This window comes from Lampetra planeri, chromosome 18 (assembly GCF_965212315.1).
Source record: "Lampetra planeri chromosome 18, kcLamPlan1.2.h2, whole genome shotgun sequence".
Lineage (NCBI taxonomy): Eukaryota > Metazoa > Chordata > Hyperoartia > Petromyzontiformes > Petromyzontidae > Lampetra > Lampetra planeri.
Genome location: NC_136124.1, coordinates 14,314,227 through 14,323,906, shown reverse-complemented (window position 1 = coordinate 14,323,906; position 9,680 = coordinate 14,314,227).

Here is a 9,680-nt window from a genome sequence, read left to right as displayed (position 1 = left end):
GATGACATTGCACATCGGAGTAAACTGAGTCGCGGCTATGATGAAATTTTGCATTAGCATAACATATATTTATTAGCATACAAAATGACTTTTTGCAGAGCGATTTAATACAAAAGTCTGATAGACTACATGATTTTTTTTTTTATAACAAAGTACATACAAACCAGGCATCAATACCGTTGCGTTGTATGATCTGTGAAACGCAGAAATTTTCAGATAAAATCGGACATTTTGAGCTTGCTGCTGTATCGACTGAGTGGAATCAATACAATTAGTATCGATTCACATTCAACAAAGACCATATATGGGAAAATCTCTGATCGGTGATTTTGATTGCATCGTATTGCAGCGCCCCTTTGATGATGTTATAAAGCACTTGCCCCAACAGTCTGTTAAAGGCTACACGGGGATCTTTGTGTGCGAGTAGCTCACAGATCCTTGAGAGATCTGAACACTGTCCGATCATCAGCGAGCTCCTCCGGCAGGCGAGGCTGCGTTGGCGGTTGTCTGTGCATTAAGAGGTGTTAACTATCCCACGCAGAGAAGTCTGCTTACAGGACATAAGAGGTTCTTCACGTACCGTGCCCCGTGTCACCTGAATGTTAAATGGGGCTCCGGCAATTCAGTGTCCACCGCCGAATCATCTTTCACCATCACCACGCGTCCATTAAGGCCAATGTGACGAGGCCATAGATAGACAACGCGTTATAACGGGGGGGGGCAAGAAAAACGTCGTACTACGTGACATCACAACACCCTGCACACAGCCATAGTGGCTGATTAGGGTGCGCATCATTTACGAATATGTGGTTTAAGTGGTTGAGAGTAGATTTTGGTGTAAATTGATCACGATGCTTTGCGTAGCCTGCATTTAAAATTTCATGCGTGGGTGCGTGAGCAGATATGAGTGGGTGAGTGCGTGAGTAAGCCAGTAAGTGAGTATGTGGGTGGATGGAGGGAGCTGGGCGGGCACGGCATGGGCTGGAGTGGAGGTGGACTGATGCGGTACGGGAGGATGTGGAGCTGCGTGGGCTTTGCCGACGACTGGTACCAGTGGTGTCGAGATCGGCCTCTGCGGGGAGGCTCGTGAAGAACGCTTCTACTTGGCAGTTGGCGACAATCGCCCTCCAACAACAACGGAGGAGTGACGCTCACAACAACGAGCGGAACACCGGATGATAAATATGTAGCAATTTGGCACAGTACGGGGTACAGGTGGTGCTGCCAGTCATCTCAGTCAGCCAACCCATGGCACCTGGGTCTGTTCCAGGACCTCCGGTCAGCGAGCCTTCGACACTTCACGTGGCTTCAAAGTGCACCTGGCCTGGCACAGGCGCTGTGGTGACGTCACTGTCACTTATTGGCGAATGGTGACGGTTGATAATGCAGCGGTGGTTGTGAAAGATGTCATTTTGGGGGGGGGGGGGCACCAACCCTGACCAGCTGTGAACCTCACGTCGCCCGCAGCCACCAGTGGCCACAGGGAGTTCTGGATGGGTGCGAGGGGCTGGTAACCCCCCTCCACCTTCAACTAAATCACCACACATTCACGTGCTAGCCCTTGGGTCTCTCTGTTAGCCGATGGATCTCTGTGTGGTGAGCAGGGGCGGTTTCTTCATTAGGGCGATTGGGCGACGCACCACCAATCTCATTCAACCACAGTTACGCTAGGCGTTACTGTGCCTCTGCATATAGTCCAATCAGCGTCATGTCATGTTCTGTGGAGTACCGCCTCTTTTTGGGCGATTTCACTCCGGCTGAGAATCGCCCAGAGTGTTCCCATAGACTTACATTCAAAGATGTTTTTTTTCGAACGGCGGGCGCTGCAATGCATTCTCTATGGCTTCCGGGAGGGCTCGCACTAACGTGCTTACGTCATCATACGTAAGCACGTTTCAGTCAACAATATTATTTGTCGCCACCTAGTGGAATCTTTAATAAAAGAAACTGAGTGGATTGTAATAATAGTGAATATAGAAACAAACAAGATGTATTGTTAAGAGTCATTTTATTTTTCATTAATATTAAAAAAGTGAAGTTGCCTTTACATGATAATTGGTTTTTTACCCTTCTATCTGGCAACAAAACTGACACCTTTTTACAAGGAGTCATGTTTGCATAGACCACAATACCTGCAGTCATAATGCAAACAAAAAACATAACTCTGATAATGTGCACTGTCCTTGAAGTTGATTGGTCCACACCCGAGACAGCTTTCCTTAGAGCCTAGTCTCACATGGGTTGGACCAGATGACGCCAAAAGGCGCACAACTCAAAAACAATGCACCATCAGAGTATGAGAGCTCGGGGCAAGCATCTACACTATGGGAACGTCATTTGCCAGTAAAAATATGATAATTGGTTTTTTACCCTTCTATCTGGCAACAAAACTGACACCTTTTTACAAGGAGTCATGTTTGCATAGACCACAATACCTGCAGTCATAATGCAAACAAAAAACATAACTCTGATAATGTGCACTGTCCTTGAAGTTGATTGGTCCACACCCGAGACAGCTTTCCTTAGAGCCTAGTCTCACATGGGTTGGACCAGATGACACCAAAAGGCGCACAACTCAAAGACAATGCACCATCAGAGTATGAGAGCTCGGGGCAAGCATCTACACTATGGGAACCTCATTTGCCAGTAAAAATATGATAATTGGTTTTTTACCCTTCTATCTGGCAACAAAACTGACACCTTTTTACAAGGAGTCATGTTTGCATAGACCACAATACCTGCAGTCATAATGCAAACAAAAAACATAACTCTGATAATGTGCACTGTCCTTGAAGTTGATTGGTCCACACCCGAGACAGCTTTCCTTAGAGCCTAGTCTCACATGGGTTGGACCAGATGACGCCAAAAGGCGCACAACTCAAAGACAATGCACCATCAGAGTATGAGAGCTCGGGGCAAGCATCTACACTATGGGAACCTCATTTGCCAGTAAAAATATGATAATTGGTTTTTTACCCTTCTATCTGGCAACAAAACTGACACCTTTTTACAAGGAGTCATGTTTGCATAGACCACAATACCTGCAGTCATAATGCAAACAAAAAACATAACTCTGATAATGTGCACTGTCCTTGAAGTTGATTGGTCCACACCCGAGACAGCTTTCCTTAGAGCCTAGTCTCACATGGGTTGGACCAGATGACGCCAAAAGGCGCACAACGCAAAGACAATGCACCATCAGAGTATGAGAGCTCGGGGCAAGCATCTACACTATGGGAACCTCATTTGCCAGTAAAAATATGATAATTGGTTTTTTACCCTTCTATCTGGCAACAAAACTGACACCTTTTTACAAGGAGTCATGTTTGCATAGACCACAATACCTGCAGTCATAATGCAGGGTAAAAAACCAATTATCATATTTTTACTGGCAAATGAGGTTCCCATAGTGTAGATGCTTGCCCCGAGCTCTCATACTCTGATGGTGCATTGTCTTTGAGTTGTGCGCCTTTTGGCGTCATCTGGTCCAACCCATGTGAGACTAGGCTCTAAGGAAAGCTGTCTCGGGTGTGGACCAATCAACTTCAAGGACAGTGCACATTATCAGAGTTATGTTTTTTGTTTGCATTATGACTGCAGGTATTGTGGTCTATGCAAACATGACTCCTTGTAAAAAGGTGTCAGTTTTGTTGCCAGATAGAAGGGTAAAAAACCAATTATCATATTTTTACTGGCAAATGAGGTTCCCATATTGCCTTTACATGCTTAAGCTGTTAATTTATCCATTGCATGGGTGGACCTTATCCTTATCAATCATCCAGACATTTGCCCCCCCTGAGAGATTTTGCAGGAGCCGCCACTGGTGGTGAGTCTATTTGTCTCTGTGAAAGTCCGTGGGTCTCTGTGAGGTGAGTCTATGTGTCTGTGTGGTGAGTTTATGTGTCTCTGTTTTGTGAGTCTATAGGGCTCTGTGCGAGTCTGTTTGAGTCGGTGGTTCTCTGTGATGAGTCTATGCGTTTTTGTATAACTCTATGGGTCTCTGTGGGGTGAGTCTATGCGTCTCTGTCTGATGAGTCTATGGGTCTCTGTGGTGAGTCTATGGTTCTCTATGCAAGTCTGAGGGTCTGTGCGTAGTGAGTGTATAGGTCTATGTGTGATGACTCTATGGGTCTCTATGTGATGGATATCTGTGGTGTACATATCCTGGCACAAGCGCCGTGGTGTCGTCACCACTACTTAGTGGCAAATGGCGGTTGTTGTTGTTGAAGGTGTCCGCAGTAACCCGATTTTTGGTGAGTGTAGTGCGTCTGTGGTATGCTTCGACTGGTCCAGCTTGAAACAGGCGGGATATAAATACAATTGCCAGTGTCTCAATTTGATATGTACACATTGAGGCCTGCGAATCTCCACCACCTACAATACAGGTATTTTGAGTTAGATCACTCTATAAATGTGTCGTTTAACCCGCCGCCACCCGACACAGCCAATTAGTAAGTTGTCATGTAAACAGAACGTGCCAATTCGTCACTATTACAGCACACCGGTGTGTTTGAGAGCAAAGCCACATTTACAATGTTAGTACGACTTTTGCCAGAAATTACAACTGTAGTGACATAAGAAGGGAGGGGCTGCTGGGAGCGTTGGGTTCCCGGGCGGGTCCAGACGCTTAATCCCCTTGGCACCAGGCGTTGGGTTCTCAGGCGCTTAATCCCCTTGGTGCCGCCAAAGGGGGGGGGGGGCTGTGTGTGCTCTGTGGGAGATCTGGGGGCGCACACGGCCCCACCCCTCGTTGGACCAGACATAAAAGCGGAGCTCCCTGGACAATCAGGGGCAGTTGTAACTCAAGACCCAAGACCCACGACCAGCCATCTGAAGACCCTGGGATGTTGTGAGAGCGAGTGGTGGGACTCTGGAACTCCCGACTCTACGACCTTGTGAGAGCGAGTTCCAGAGCGTAGCCAGAGTAGAGTATCTAGGCTGTGTATCTAGGCTGTGTACCTAGGCTGTAACAGGGTATCAGGACTGTTGGAGTGTTGTGTTCTAATAAAGAAGTTACCTCTACAAGTGTCTCCGGAACCCATTACATTTGGCGTCAGAAGTGGCTATGGAGACAAAAAGTAAGCCACGTACCTTCAGTCCTGACGGCGATGTCGAGGAACAAGCAGCGATGGGGCGGCCAACGCCGGCCGACAGCGACGCTGCACAGCCGGCTGAACAGCTGTCTGCTCCGCCGACCGTCCCCTCTCCAGCGTCGGGAGCAGCGATGGAGGAGGCGCTGCTTCGCCTCGCAGAGCTGCTCTGCGCCACCGCCTCCCTCCTGGGCGAGATGCGGTGCTCACAGGCGATGGCGGGAGGGAGAGAAGAGGCGCAGCGCTCGCTCGAGCCCGCCGCCGCCACGGGCATGATGGACACCACCGGCATTTCCGCCGCGGGGGTGGGGGATACTTCCGGGAATGACGTCACTTCCGGGCCCAGCGTGGGCCAACCCGACGATGCCGCGTCATCAGTGCTGCGTCCCTCACCGCCGGGTGACAGCTGTTTGCAACCTAATAACGCCGCGTCATCAGCGCTGCGTCCCTCACTGCCGGGTGACAGCTGTTTGCAACCTAGCAACGCCGTGTCATCAGCGCTGCGACCTTCACTGCCGGACGACAGCTGGCTTCAACCTAGCATACCGCGTCATCAGCGCTGCGACCGGACAGTGAGGGCGCCATTCTTACTGTAACCGGCGCCGGGGTCGGCACAGACCGACACGCTGGTCGCCGCCTTTGTTGCTCTGGCCAAAGGTTGGAGGTCGGGAGACCAGGCCCCTGACATTTCGTACATTTACGCGCTCCGGATTAATGATTTTTTTGTTGACATTCTCTTCATTGTCGTCGGAGAGTCATGACTGTTGTTGGGTAAACTGTGTGAAGCTTCGCTCGTGAGTGTTGTCAATGTGTGTGCGAAACTTTGCTTGTGATTGTTAACAATGTATGGTTTGTATTGAGCTTTGTTCGTGATTGTTAATGTATAGCTTGTGCTGTCATTGTTAACGATGTATATACTGTATGGGGCATTTATCTTGAGATGATGACATGCTGCCAAGGATTTGGAATTGTCAGGCTGGCTCTCAAATATCTTGGGGTGCAGATCCTGACCAGGATGGGCCAGCAGGTGTGCGTGTCTAACACGAGAGTTGTGGTCCCGTCATGCTATGGCTGACGGCTTGACCTGACAGCCCGGAGATAGAGACACTCCGTGGCATGTCTAGCCTAGTGGGCTGTGTGCTCACATGGCTCGGAGAGTGTGGTCCCGTCATGCTATGGCTGACGGCTTGACCTGACAGCCCGGAGATAGAGACACTCCGTGGCATGTCTAGCCTAGTGGGCTGTGTGCTCACATGGCTCGGAGAGTGTGGTCCCGTCATGGAATCGCTGATGGCTTGACCTGACGGCCCGGAGGTTGAGACCCTCCGTGGTGTGTCTGGAGCAATAGGCTCGCCCTGACGGCCCGGAGATTGAAACACTCCGAGGCGCGTTGAAACAGTGGGCTGGAGATTCGTGGTGTTCAGGTGTAGTTGACCCGTTACGTTGGGACTGCATCCCTCAGTTGTTAGGGTGCATGTTGTGCAGGGAGTGAACGATGGGTAGTCTCAGCTCGGTCGGTACAGCTATATGCTGCGATGCGAGTCTTGGAGAGAGATTGGGTCTCAGCTCGGTCGGTACAGCTATATGCTGCGATGCGAGTCTTGGAGAGAGATTGTGTCTCAGCTCGGTCGGTACAGCTATATGCTGCGATGCGAGTCTTGGAGAGAGATTGTGTCTCAGCTCGGTCGGTACAGCTATATGCTGCGATGCGAGTCTTGGAGAGAGATTGGGTCTCAGCTCGGTCGGTACAGCTATATGCTGCGATGCGAGTCTTGGAGAGAGATTGGGTTGAAGCCCCCCGATATGGCCGACGTGCGCGGTTTTAAGATGGAGACGCCACGTTGGAAAGGCGGGGGGTGCTAATGGTTGACATGTAATGTCGGTGGTGGTTCTCATTGAGGGCTGCTGAGACGCAAGCACGGGATGCCTTGGGGATGCGGTTCGCGCGTGCGGCCACCATTTCTGGGCAGGAGCAGGCAGATTTATTTTCTTTGTGTCATGTAAATTTTATATATATATTTTAAAATGTAGATACTGGAGCAGCCCTGAAGTGCGACTTCTTTGCCCAGTACATGGGTCGACCCTGAAGTATGACTTCTCGACCCGGGACGTAGACAGACGTCCGGATTAGTGTGTGTAGAGGGATGCTCGACATGTTGGTCTTCGCCTTCTCTCCACCTGACGGATGGGAGACTGGCAGGGTGGTGTGGAACCCTGCCATCCATGCGGTGGTTGTGCATCCAACGCGTCGGAATCTGTATATTTGTTGTTGTTAATTCCCCGTTTTCTATGCGGATCCCGAGGAGGGCTAGGTGTGCCACGGGTCGTTGTTCACGTGTCATTGCTTCACCTTTTTGTTGATTGATGCTTGTATATAGTGTAGAGTTGTACAGGTTGGTTATGGTATTTATGGTTGCTTTCTTGTTCTCTTTTCTTTTCCTGTTGAGGCTCGCGTTTTTTTTTTCTCTCTCTCCCTTTCGTTAATTTAAACTTTCTAATTATTGACAGCCGGGACGGCTGGAGGCTACGTAGAGGGGGGTAATGTAGTGACATAAGAAGGGAGGGGCTGCTGGGAGCGTTGGGTTCCCGGGCGGGTCCAGACGCTTCATCCCCTTGGCACCAGGCGTTGGGTTCTCAGGCGCTTAATCCCCTTGGCGCCGCCAAAGGGGGGGGGCTGTGTGTGCTCTGTGGGAGATCTGGGGGCGCACACGGCCCCACCCCTCGTTGGACCAGGCATAAAAGCGGAGCTCCCTGGACGATCAGGGGCAGTTGTAACTCAAGACCCAAGACCCACGACCAGCCATCTGAAGACCCTGGGATGTTGTGAGAGCGAGTGGTGGGACTCTGGAACTCCCGACTCTACGACCTTGTGAGGGCGAGTTCCAGAGCGTAGCCAGAGTAGAGTATCTAGGCTGTGTATCTAGGCTGTGTACCTAGGCTGTAACAGGGTATCAGGACTGTTGGAGTGTTGTGTTCTAATAAAGAAGTTACCTCTACAAGTGTCTCCGGAACCCATTACACAACTATCTACATCAATTAAATTTCGATTTAAAGCTTTCGTGACTGCAGGGATTCATCTTCTTGGTTCTTATTATGTTTTATTTTTATAATTTTATTACTTCCCTTCTACGTGACTTTAACCAAAAGAACCAAGAAGATGAATCCCTTATTTTATTATGTTTTATTTTTATTATTTTATTACTTCCCTTCTACGTGACTTTACCGAAAGAACCAAGAAGATATCTACATCAACTAAATTTGTGGTGAAATCCTCCTGTTTCGTTCCTTAAATAGAGGGGTAGATGTAATGACATCACTTGTGAGCCCTTCTTACGCGATATCGGGGAGGGGGGGGGATTAATGAATGCATATAATTTTGTGCCTTTTGACTGATGTAGAGACCGGAGTCAAACAGACAAACAAAAGGTTTCTGATTTTGTATGGTTGTTTTTTTCCCCAACTAAGAGAACTTCAATGTTAGTGTTATTTAGTTGAAGAAATTGTATGTGGGTCCAAAACTGCAGTAAGACAGGAAGACAGTGGAAAGTAGATTTAGATCAGATGAATAAATCTGTGTATCATCGGCATAGAAATGGTGTTTATGCCAAACCTTGAAATGAGTTTGCCAAGAGTGAATATAGTGAATCGAAGAGGACCCAGAATAGACCCTCGGGGAATACTACAAAGCAGAGGTTTGTGCGAGGATGTGACATCACTTGTAAAAACGTAACACACCCCATCAGAGAGATAAGAAGAGAACCAAGTTAGAAAGGCATAATAGCAGCCGACATGGCTATGAAGACCCTCGATGAGAATAGAATGATGCTGGGGATAAATCCAGGATAACCAAATAAGAAAGATATCCAATCAGTAGATAATAGATTATATGATACAAGAAGTTAGGCGGTTTAAGTTGAGTTTTTTTTCTTCCAAAAACCGAATTGCATCTGATCAGAGGTCATGTTGAATAATTATTAATTAGATTGTATATGACATTCCCTGATCTTCGATAAGAATGGGAGATTTAAAATAGGGTGGTAGTTTGCAGGTGTTTCAGAATTAAGCAACAACTGGGGTGACAGCAGCTACTTCAAGTGCATATTGAAATACCAGGGAGCAAAGTGGGTCATTAATACATTTAGTAATACATCGAATTAAAACAGTAGAACATGGAATGCTTCAAAATTAAAACCTTGATTTAGACAAGAAGAATCCAATGAGCCATGAAGGTATTTTTTTTACACAAATGCCCAGTATGGGCGAGTCAGCAAGTTACAACAGCAAACAATACAAACACGACAGGAGTGCAAAAAGAGAAAATGGAAAGCAAGTCGCTAAATATGTGTAGAGGAGTAATTTGGAGACGTGACGTCATACGCGCTGTGCGGTACGATGCGGTACGATGACCTCATGTCACCTCGGGGTACTTAAGGGGGGCCCCGTGACGAAAGCGGGGTTGTTGTGGGAGCCTGGGATGGAGAGCGGTTGAAGAGACAGTCAGGGGTAGAGCTGAGGAAGTCTGGATAAAAGCCGGCGGTAGTTGTGGAAGGTGCTGCTCTCCTCGGTCGGTCGGTGTTGGCTGAACCCCCG